This window comes from Eschrichtius robustus, chromosome 5, assembly GCF_028021215.1.
Source record: "Eschrichtius robustus isolate mEscRob2 chromosome 5, mEscRob2.pri, whole genome shotgun sequence".
NCBI lineage: Eukaryota > Metazoa > Chordata > Mammalia > Artiodactyla > Eschrichtiidae > Eschrichtius > Eschrichtius robustus.
The window spans coordinates 104909919-104922477 of NC_090828.1; positions in this window are offsets into that span (position 1 = coordinate 104909919).

The window sequence follows — 12559 nt, forward strand, 5'->3', positions numbered from 1 at the left end:
CAAACAAGAAGGAATGACACATACACTTAAAGGGCTTTTTCCCGGCACATTCCATTGTAACTTACAACCTAGAACACGACTTCCATTAAGGCTCTGTTGCCCTAGTGACCAGATTTGGTAAAGGAGAAATGCTGCCCCCTTGTGGCCGTTTCCCGCAAGAGCAGCTTTAAACCCACAGCTACTGGTCACTTAAAATTCACAAGGGCTCAGGGCTGTAAAGGACACCTGCCGTCAAAAATTGTGCTCAGGTGGGGAATGGACAAAAGAAATTCAAAACAGGCGAATGTTTCAAGAAGATAGTATGCAGAGGTAAGTATTCCTCACTCTCTTTAAACAAAAAAACAGGAAAATGGGTAAAAGCTCAACCTCAGGAATGATTAGACTCATGCAATCTAATCAACCAAAAGGTTTCAACTCACACCTGTCGACTGACCGTCAGCAAAAAGTCTACCAACAATAAATGCTGACGGGGTTGTAGAGAACTGTGTAACCTCTAGGTGCTGGTGAGATGTAAAGTGGTTAACAGCCAGTAAGGAGTACCAAAAGGAACTGCGTTGAAAAGTGAAAATTGAGGTACCACTCAATGCAACAGGCACACCACTGGGCCTCTCACCTGAGAAGACCAGGATCGAAAAGACACAGGCTGCAAAAGCTGCACTGCAGCCTTATTCAAAATAGCCAAGATGGGAAGCAACCAAAATGTCCATCAACAGGTGAATGGATAAAGAAGAAGGAGTCCATGTACACAATGGAATATTAGCCATGGAAAACAATGAAACACTGCTCTTTGAGGCACCAGAGATGAGCCTGGAGATAATCACAAAACATGAGGTAAGTCGGAAAGCAAAAGACCTATATCCTATGATATCCCTTAGAGGCGTTATCTAATCACTGACACAAATGAACATATTTCCACAGAGAAAGACACTCACAGACTTAGAAAACCAACTATGCTCATCTAAAAGGAAAGGTGGGGGGAATGGATAAATGAGATTAGTGTTACTATACATATCCAAATACATATTATATACATATTTCAAAACGACCGACCATATAGCAAGGGAGGTCTACAGAACACTCTGTAATATTTTACATGGGAAGAGGATCTGTAGAGTAGACATATATAATGTACAATTGAACCAGATTGTGTACCCCTAGGACAAACAATATTCTAGTCCTTACCCCGATTAAAAAAATTAACAAAAACAAGAAGTAATGAGACCTAAACTTATGGGGGTTTCTCCTGGCACATTCCATTCTAATTTACAACCTAGGAACACGACTTCCAGAAAGGCTCTGCTGCCCTAGTACTCAGATTTGGGAATGGAGAAATGCTGCCTCCTTGTGGCCATTTCCCACAACAGCAGCTTTCAACCCACTGCTAAAGGTCACTAAATATTCACCAACTTGCCATTCTGTAAATGACACCTGCCCTCCAAATAAATCCTGGGATCAAAAATGGAGCAAAAATTTCAAAAGAGGGCAACCTTCCAAGAAGACAATTTCAAGAGCTATGTGGTACTCACAGCTTTTCCTATAAAGAAGAGGAAAGAAAAAGGTGTGGGAAAATGATATATTTTAGGAATTTTTAAAGACATGCAAACCCAAATTACAAAAACCTATCAGCTCACAGCAGTCAGAATGGCCATCAGCAAAAATGTTTCAAAAAATAAATGCTGAAGGGACTGTGGAGGAATGCATACACTCGGCCCTAAGGGGGACGTGGTAAGAGCCACTAATGAAAACACAATGGAAGTGCCTTGAAAAGGTAAACACTGAGCTACCCGTCAATCAGTCATACCCACTGCTGGGCCTATCCCCTGAGAAAATGAGAATCAAAACGTCACAGGCTGGCAACCCTGCACTCCAGCCATATTGACCATAGCCAACATTTGGAAGCAATGAAAATGTCCATCAACAGAGGAACGCACCAAGAAGAACTGTTCCATGTACACAATGTAATATTGCTCCAATAATAAATATAAGGTAAATTTAAAACACAAACATAAGTAAGGAGACATCAGCATTTGTGGGTTTCTTCAGGCACATTCCACTCTAATTTATAACCGAGGAACACCACTGGCCGGAAGGCCTGTTGCCCTAGTACCAGCATGGGGAACGTAGAAAGACCGCCACCCTCTGGCCGTTACCTGCAAACGCAGGTTTAAGCCTGTGCTAATGGTCACCGCAAAATGTCTTCAGGGAGGTAATGGCCAAAAAATTTTAAAATTATGACATACATACTTTAAGAAAACACTTTGAAGAACTAAGCGGTACTCACAGCCTGAAAAATGAAAAGGACCTGCCTTAAAGCTCAGTTTTAATGGATCATGAGACACATGCAAATTCAGCCACAAAGACGTATCAGCTCACACCAGTCAGAATAACCATCAGTAAAAAACCACAAAGAATAAATGCTGAAGGTGCTGTGGAGAAATGCAAACCCTCCACTTTAAGTGGGATGTAACCTGGAGAGAGCCACTCATGAGAGCAGAGTGGAGGTGCCGTTAAAAGGTAAACATTGAGCTACCGTACGATCCAGAGGCTTATTCCTGGACCTATAACCTAAGAAGACAGAATTGGAAAGAAAGAGGCAGGCAAATCTGCATTGCACAGTATTACCATAGCCAAGATATGGAAGTCACCAAAAAGTCCACCGACAGATGGGTGGACAAAGAAGAACTGCTACATGTACAGATGGATTATGAGCTAGCGATAAAATGAAGCAATGCCATTTGCAGCACCATAGATGACTCTAGAAGTAATCACGCAACTTGGAGTAAGTGAGAAAACGAAAGACACATATCCTATCATACCACATAGAGGTGTTACCTAAAAATTGATACAAACGAAGATACTTCCACAGAGAAAGGCAATCACAGATTCAGTACAAAAACTTAAGGTTCACCAAATGGAAAGGTGTGAGGATTGGGTACATTACCATATTGAGGTGAACAGAGATATACAAACACACGTGAAATATATAATCACCAAAGACCTACAGAATACCAAGAGAAGACTACTCAACATTGTGTCATAACCTACACGGGAAAAGATTCCAAAGAAGAATAGATATATGTATATGTGTGAAGGAACCACGTCTTGCATACCTAGACCAAACAAACCATTGTAATCGAATTTGCTGTGATAAAGAATAAAAATTTTGTTAAAAATACAAACAAGAAGGAATGACACATACACTTAAAGGGCTTTTTCCCGGCACATTCCATTGTACTTTACAACCTAGAACACGACTTCCATTAAGGCTCTGTTGCCCTAGTGACCAGATTTGGTAAAGGAGAAATGCTGCCCCCTTGTGGCCGTTTCCCGCAAGAGCAGCTTTAAACCCACAGCTACTGGTCACTTAAAATTCACAAGGGCTCAGGGCTGTAAAGGACACCTGCCGTCAAAAATTGTGCTCAGGTGGGGAATGGACAAAAGAAATTCAAAACAGGCGAATGTTTCAAGAAGATAGTATGCAGAGGTAAGTATTCCTCACTCTCTTTAAACAAAAAAACAGGAAAATGGGTAAAAGCTCAACCTCAGGAATGATTAGACTCATGCAATCTAATCAACCAAAAGGTTTCAACTCACACCTGTCGACTGACCGTCAGCAAAAAGTCTACCAACAATAAATGCTGACGGGGTTGTAGAGAACTGTGTAACCTCTAGGTGCTGGTGAGATGTAAAGTGGTTAACAGCCAGTAAGGAGTACCAAAAGGAACTGCGTTGAAAAGTGAAAATTGAGGTACCACTCAATGCAACAGGCACACCACTGGGCCTCTCACCTGAGAAGACCAGGATCGAAAAGACACAGGCTGCAAAGGCTGCACTGCAGCCTTATTCAAAATAGCCAAGATGGGAAGCAACCAAAATGTCCATCAACAGGTGAATGGATAAAGAAGAAGGAGTCCATGTACACAGTGGAATATTAGCCATGGAAAACAATGAAACACTGCTCTTTGAGGCACCAGAGATGAGCCTGGCGATAATCACAAAACATGAGGTAAGTCGGAAAGCAAAAGACCTATATCCTATGATATCCCTTAGAGGCGTTATCTAATCACTGACACAAATGAACATATTTCCACAGAGAAAGACACTCACAGACTTAGAAAACCAACTATGCTCATCTAAAAGGAAAGGTGGGGGGAATGGATAAATGAGATTAGTGTTACTATACATATCCAAATACATATTATATACATATTTCAAAACGACCGACCATATAGCAAGGGAGGTCTACAGAACACTCTGTAATATTTTACATGGGAAGAGGATCTGTAGAGTAGACATATATAATGTACAAATGAACCAGATTGTGTACCCCTAGGACAAACAATATTCTAGTCCTTACCCCGATTAAAAAAATTAACAAAAACAAGAAGTAATGAGACCTAAACTTATGGGGGTTTCTCCTGGCACATTCCATTCTAATTTACAACCTAGGAACACGACTTCCAGAAAGGCTCTGCTGCCCTAGTACTCAGATTTGGGAATGGAGAAATGCTGCCTCCTTGTGGCCATTTCCCACAACAGCAGCTTTCAACCCACTGCTAAAGGTCACTAAATATTCACCAACTTGCCATTCTGTAAATGACACCTGCCCTCCAAATAAATCCTGGGATCAAAAATGGAGCAAAAATTTCAAAAGAGGGCAACCTTCCAAGAAGACAATTTCAAGAGCTATGTGGTACTCACAGCTTTTCCTTTAAAGAAGAGGAAAGAAAAAGGTGTGGGAAAATGATATATTTTAGGAATTTTTAAAGACATGCAAACCCAAATTACAAAAACCTATCAGCTCACAGCAGTCAGAATGGCCATCAGCAAAAATGTTTCAAAAAATAAATGCTGAAGGGACTGTGGAGGAATGCGTACACTCGGCCCTAAGGGGGACGTGGTAAGAGCCACTAATGAAAACACAATGGAAGTGCCTTGAAAAGGTAAACACTGAGCTACCCGTCAATCAGTCATACCCACTGCTGGGCCTATCCCCTGAGAAAATGAGAATCAAAACGTCACAGGCTGGCAATCCTGCACTCCAGCCATATTGACCATAGCCAACATTTGGAAGCAATGAAAATGTCCATCAACAGAGGAACGCACCAAGAAGAACTCTTCCATGTACACAATGTAATATTGCTCCAATAATAAATATAAGGTAAATTTAAAAGACAAACATAAGTAAGGAGACATCAGCATTTGTGGGTTTCTTCAGGCACAATCCACTCTAATTTATAACCGAGGAACACCACTGGCCGGAAGGCCTGTTGCCCTAGTACCAGCATGGGGAACGTAGAAAGACTGCCACCCTCTGGCCGTTACCTGCAAACGCAGGTTTAAGCCTGTGCTAATGGTCACCGCAAAATGTCTTCAGGGAGGTAATGGCGAAAAAATTTTAAAATTATGACATACATACTTTAAGAAAACACTTTGAAGAACTAAGCTGTACTCACAGCCTGAAAAATGAAAAGGACCTGCCTTAAAGCTCAGTTTTAATGGATCATGAGACACATGCAAATTCAGCCACAAAGACGTATCAGCTCACACCAGTCAGAATAACCATCAGTAAAAAACCACAAAGAATAAATGCTGAAGGTGCTGTGGAGAAATGCAAACCCTCCACTTTAAGTGGGATGTAACCTGGAGAGAGCCACTCATGAGAGCAGAGTGGAGGTGCCGTTAAAAGGTAAACATTGAGCTACCGTACGATCCAGAGGCTTATTCCTGGACCTATAACCTAAGAAGACAGAATTGGAAAGAAAGAGGCAGGCAAATCTGCATTGCACAGTATTACCATAGCCAAGATATGGAAGTCACCAAAAAGTCCACCGACAGATGGGTGGACAAAGAAGAACTGCTACATGTACAGATGGATTATGAGCTAGCGATAAAATGAAACAATGCCATTTGCAGCACCATAGATGACTCTAGAAGTAATCACGCAACTTGGAGTAAGTGAGAAAGCGAAAGACACATATCCTATCATACCACATAGAGGTGTTACCTAAAAATTGATACAAACGAAGATACTTCCACAGAGAAAGGCAATCACAGATTCAGTACAAAAACTTAAGGTTCACCAAATGGAAAGGTGTGAGGATTGGGTACATTACCATATTGAGGTGAACAGAGATATACAAACACACGTGAAATATATAATCACCAAAGACCTACAGAATACCAAGAGAAGACTACTCAACATTGTGTCATAACCTACACGGGAAAAGATTCCAAAGAAGAATAGATATATGTATATGTGTGAAGGAACCACGTCTTGCATACCTAGACCAAACAAACCATTGTAATCGAATTTGCTGTGATAAAGAATAAAAATTTTGTTAAAAATACAAACAAGAAGGAATGACACATACACTTAAAGGGCTTTTTCCCGGCACATTCCATTGTACTTTACAACCTAGAACACGACTTCCATTAAGGCTCTGTTGCCCTAGTGACCAGATTTGGTAAAGGAGAAATGCTGCCCCCTTGTGGCCGTTTCCCGCAAGAGCAGCTTTAAACCCACAGCTACTGGTCACTTAAAATTCACAAGGGCTCAGGGCTGTAAAGGACACCTGCCGTCAAAAATTGTGCTCAGGTGGGGAATGGACAAAAGAAATTCAAAACAGGCGAATGTTTCAAGAAGATAGTATGCAGAGGTAAGTATTCCTCACTCTCTTTAAACAAAAAAACAGGAAAATGGGTAAAAGCTCAACCTCAGGAATGATTAGACTCATGCAATCTAATCAACCAAAAGGTTTCAACTCACACCTGTCGACTGACCGTCAGCAAAAAGTCTACCAACAATAAATGCTGACGGGGTTGTAGAGAACTGTGTAACCTCTAGGTGCTGGTGAGATGTAAAGTGGTTAACAGCCAGTAAGGAGTACCAAAAGGAACTGCGTTGAAAAGTGAAAATTGAGGTACCACTCAATGCAACAGGCACACCACTGGGCCTCTCACCTGAGAAGACCAGGATCGAAAAGACACAGGCTGCAAAGGCTGCACTGCAGCCTTATTCAAAATAGCCAAGATGGGAAGCAACCAAAATGTCCATCAACAGGTGAATGGATAAAGAAGAAGGAGTCCATGTACACAGTGGAATATTAGCCATGGAAAACAATGAAACACTGCTCTTTGAGGCACCAGAGATGAGCCTGGCGATAATCACAAAACATGAGGTAAGTCGGAAAGCAAAAGACCTATATCCTATGATATCCCTTAGAGGCGTTATCTAATCACTGACACAAATGAACATATTTCCACAGAGAAAGACACTCACAGACTTAGAAAACCAACTATGCTCATCTAAAAGGAAAGGTGGGGGGAATGGATAAATGAGATTAGTGTTACTATACATATCCAAATACATATTATATACATATTTCAAAACGACCGACCATATAGCAAGGGAGGTCTACAGAACACTCTGTAATATTTTACATGGGAAGAGGATCTGTAGAGTAGACATATATAATGTACAAATGAACCAGATTGTGTACCCCTAGGACAAACAATATTCTAGTCCTTACCCCGATTAAAAAAATTAACAAAAACAAGAAGTAATGAGACCTAAACTTATGGGGGTTTCTCCTGGCACATTCCATTCTAATTTACAACCTAGGAACACGACTTCCAGAAAGGCTCTGCTGCCCTAGTACTCAGATTTGGGAATGGAGAAATGCTGCCTCCTTGTGGCCATTTCCCACAACAGCAGCTTTCAACCCACTGCTAAAGGTCACTAAATATTCACCAACTTGCCATTCTGTAAATGACACCTGCCCTCCAAATAAATCCTGGGATCAAAAATGGAGCAAAAATTTCAAAAGAGGGCAACCTTCCAAGAAGACAATTTCAAGAGCTATGTGGTACTCACAGCTTTTCCTTTAAAGAAGAGGAAAGAAAAAGGTGTGGGAAAATGATATATTTTAGGAATTTTTAAAGACATGCAAACCCAAATTACAAAAACCTATCAGCTCACAGCAGTCAGAATGGCCATCAGCAAAAATGTTTCAAAAAATAAATGCTGAAGGGACTGTGGAGGAATGCGTACACTCGGCCCTAAGGGGGACGTGGTAAGAGCCACTAATGAAAACACAATGGAAGTGCCTTGAAAAGGTAAACACTGAGCTACCCGTCAATCAGTCATACCCACTGCTGGGCCTATCCCCTGAGAAAATGAGAATCAAAACGTCACAGGCTGGCAATCCTGCACTCCAGCCATATTGACCATAGCCAACATTTGGAAGCAATGAAAATGTCCATCAACAGAGGAACGCACCAAGAAGAACTCTTCCATGTACACAATGTAATATTGCTCCAATAATAAATATAAGGTAAATTTAAAAGACAAACATAAGTAAGGAGACATCAGCATTTGTGGGTTTCTTCAGGCACAATCCACTCTAATTTATAACCGAGGAACACCACTGGCCGGAAGGCCTGTTGCCCTAGTACCAGCATGGGGAACGTAGAAAGACTGCCACCCTCTGGCCGTTACCTGCAAACGCAGGTTTAAGCCTGTGCTAATGGTCACCGCAAAATGTCTTCAGGGAGGTAATGGCGAAAAAATTTTAAAATTATGACATACATACTTTAAGAAAACACTTTGAAGAACTAAGCTGTACTCACAGCCTGAAAAATGAAAAGGACCTGCCTTAAAGCTCAGTTTTAATGGATCATGAGACACATGCAAATTCAGCCACAAAGACGTATCAGCTCACACCAGTCAGAATAACCATCAGTAAAAAACCACAAAGAATAAATGCTGAAGGTGCTGTGGAGAAATGCAAACCCTCCACTTTAAGTGGGATGTAACCTGGAGAGAGCCACTCATGAGAGCAGAGTGGAGGTGCCGTTAAAAGGTAAACATTGAGCTACCGTACGATCCAGAGGCTTATTCCTGGACCTATAACCTAAGAAGACAGAATTGGAAAGAAAGAGGCAGGCAAATCTGCATTGCACAGTATTACCATAGCCAAGATATGGAAGTCACCAAAAAGTCCACCGACAGATGGGTGGACAAAGAAGAACTGCTACATGTACAGATGGATTATGAGCTAGCGATAAAATGAAACAATGCCATTTGCAGCACCATAGATGACTCTAGAAGTAATCACGCAACTTGGAGTAAGTGAGAAAGCGAAAGACACATATCCTATCATACCACATAGAGGTGTTACCTAAAAATTGATACAAACGAAGATACTTCCACAGAGAAAGGCAATCACAGATTCAGTACAAAAACTTAAGGTTCACCAAATGGAAAGGTGTGAGGATTGGGTACATTACCATATTGAGGTGAACAGAGATATACAAACACACGTGAAATATATAATCACCAAAGACCTACAGAATACCAAGAGAAGACTACTCAACATTGTGTCATAACCTACACGGGAAAAGATTCCAAAGAAGAATAGATATATGTATATGTGTGAAGGAACCACATCTTGCACACCTAGACCAAACAAACCATTGTAATCGAATTTGCTGTGATAAAGAATAAAAATTTTGTTAAAAATACAAACAAGAAGGAATGACACATACACTTAAAGGGCTTTTTCCCGGCACATTCCATTGTACTTTACAACCTAGAACACGACTTCCATTAAGGCTCTGTTGCCCTAGTGACCAGATTTGGTAAAGGAGAAATGCTGCCCCCTTGTGGCCGTTTCCCGCAAGAGCAGCTTTAAACCCACAGCTACTGGTCACTTAAAATTCACAAGGGCTCAGGGCTGTAAAGGACACCTGCCGTCAAAAATTGTGCTCAGGTGGGGAATGGACAAAAGAAATTCAAAACAGGCGAATGTTTCAAGAAGATAGTATGCAGAGGTAAGTATTCCTCACTCTCTTTAAACAAAAAAACAGGAAAATGGGTAAAAGCTCAACCTCAGGAATGATTAGACTCATGCAATCTAATCAACCAAAAGGTTTCAACTCACACCTGTCGACTGACCGTCAGCAAAAAGTCTACCAACAATAAATGCTGACGGGGTTGTAGAGAACTGTGTAACCTCTAGGTGCTGGTGAGATGTAAAGTGGTTAACAGCCAGTAAGGAGTACCAAAAGGAACTGCGTTGAAAAGTGAAAATTGAGGTACCACTCAATGCAACAGGCACACCACTGGGCCTCTCACCTGAGAAGACCAGGATCGAAAAGACACAGGCTGCAAAGGCTGCACTGCAGCCTTATTCAAAATAGCCAAGATGGGAAGCAACCAAAATGTCCATCAACAGGTGAATGGATAAAGAAGAAGGAGTCCATGTACACAGTGGAATATTAGCCATGGAAAACAATGAAACACTGCTCTTTGAGGCACCAGAGATGAGCCTGGCGATAATCACAAAACATGAGGTAAGTCGGAAAGCAAAAGACCTATATCCTATGATATCCCTTAGAGGCGTTATCTAATCACTGACACAAATGAACATATTTCCACAGAGAAAGACACTCACAGACTTAGAAAACCAACTATGCTCATCTAAAAGGAAAGGTGGGGGGAATGGATAAATGAGATTAGTGTTACTATACATATCCAAATACATATTATATACATATTTCAAAACGACCGACCATATAGCAAGGGAGGTCTACAGAACACTCTGTAATATTTTACATGGGAAGAGGATCTGTAGAGTAGACATATATAATGTACAAATGAACCAGATTGTGTACCCCTAGGACAAACAATATTCTAGTCCTTACCCCGATTAAAAAAATTAACAAAAACAAGAAGTAATGAGACCTAAACTTATGGGGGTTTCTCCTGGCACATTCCATTCTAATTTACAACCTAGGAACACGACTTCCAGAAAGGCTCTGCTGCCCTAGTACTCAGATTTGGGAATGGAGAAATGCTGCCTCCTTGTGGCCATTTCCCACAACAGCAGCTTTCAACCCACTGCTAAAGGTCACTAAATATTCACCAACTTGCCATTCTGTAAATGACACCTGCCCTCCAAATAAATCCTGGGATCAAAAATGGAGCAAAAATTTCAAAAGAGGGCAACCTTCCAAGAAGACAATTTCAAGAGCTATGTGGTACTCACAGCTTTTCCTTTAAAGAAGAGGAAAGAAAAAGGTGTGGGAAAATGATATATTTTAGGAATTTTTAAAGACATGCAAACCCAAATTACAAAAACCTATCAGCTCACAGCAGTCAGAATGGCCATCAGCAAAAATGTTTCAAAAAATAAATGCTGAAGGGACTGTGGAGGAATGCGTACACTCGGCCCTAAGGGGGACGTGGTAAGAGCCACTAATGAAAACACAATGGAAGTGCCTTGAAAAGGTAAACACTGAGCTACCCGTCAATCAGTCATACCCACTGCTGGGCCTATCCCCTGAGAAAATGAGAATCAAAACGTCACAGGCTGGCAATCCTGCACTCCAGCCATATTGACCATAGCCAACATTTGGAAGCAATGAAAATGTCCATCAACAGAGGAACGCACCAAGAAGAACTCTTCCATGTACACAATGTAATATTGCTCCAATAATAAATATAAGGTAAATTTAAAAGACAAACATAAGTAAGGAGACATCAGCATTTGTGGGTTTCTTCAGGCACAATCCACTCTAATTTATAACCGAGGAACACCACTGGCCGGAAGGCCTGTTGCCCTAGTACCAGCACGGGGAACGTAGAAAGACCGCCACCCTCTGGCCGTTACCTGCAAACGCAGGTTTAAGCCTGTGCTAATGGTCACCGCAAAATGTCTTCAGGGAGGTAATGGCCAAAAAATTTTAAAATTATGACATACATACTTTAAGAAAACACTTTGAAGAACTAAGCGGTACTCACAGCCTGAAAAATGAAAAGGACCTGCCTTAAAGCTCAGTTTTAATGGATCATGAGACACATGCAAATTCAGCCACAAAGACGTATCAGCTCACACCAGTCAGAATAACCATCAGTAAAAAACCACAAAGAATAAATGCTGAAGGTGCTGTGGAGAAATGCAAACCCTCCACTTTAAGTGGGATGTAACCTGGAGAGAGCCACTCATGAGAGCAGAGTGGAGGTGCCGTTAAAAGGTAAACATTGAGCTACCGTACGATCCAGAGGCTTATTCCTGGACCTATAACCTAAGAAGACAGAATTGGAAAGAAAGAGGCAGGCAAATCTGCATTGCACAGTATTACCATAGCCAAGATATGGAAGTCACCAAAAAGTCCACCGACAGATGGGTGGACAAAGAAGAACTGCTACATGTACAGATGGATTATGAGCTAGCGATAAAATGAAGCAATGCCATTTGCAGCACCATAGATGACTCTAGAAGTAATCACGCAACCTGGAGTAAGTGAGAAAGCGAAAGACACATATCCTATCATATCACATAGAGGTGTTACCTAAAAATTGAATACAAACGAAGATACTTCCACAGAGAAAGGCAATCACAGATTCAGTACAAAAACTTATGGTTCACCAAATGGAAAGGTGTGAGGATTGGGTACATTACCATATTGAGGTGAACAGAGATATACAAACACACGTGAAATATATAATCACCAAAGACCTACAGAATACCAAGAGAAGACTACTCAACATTGT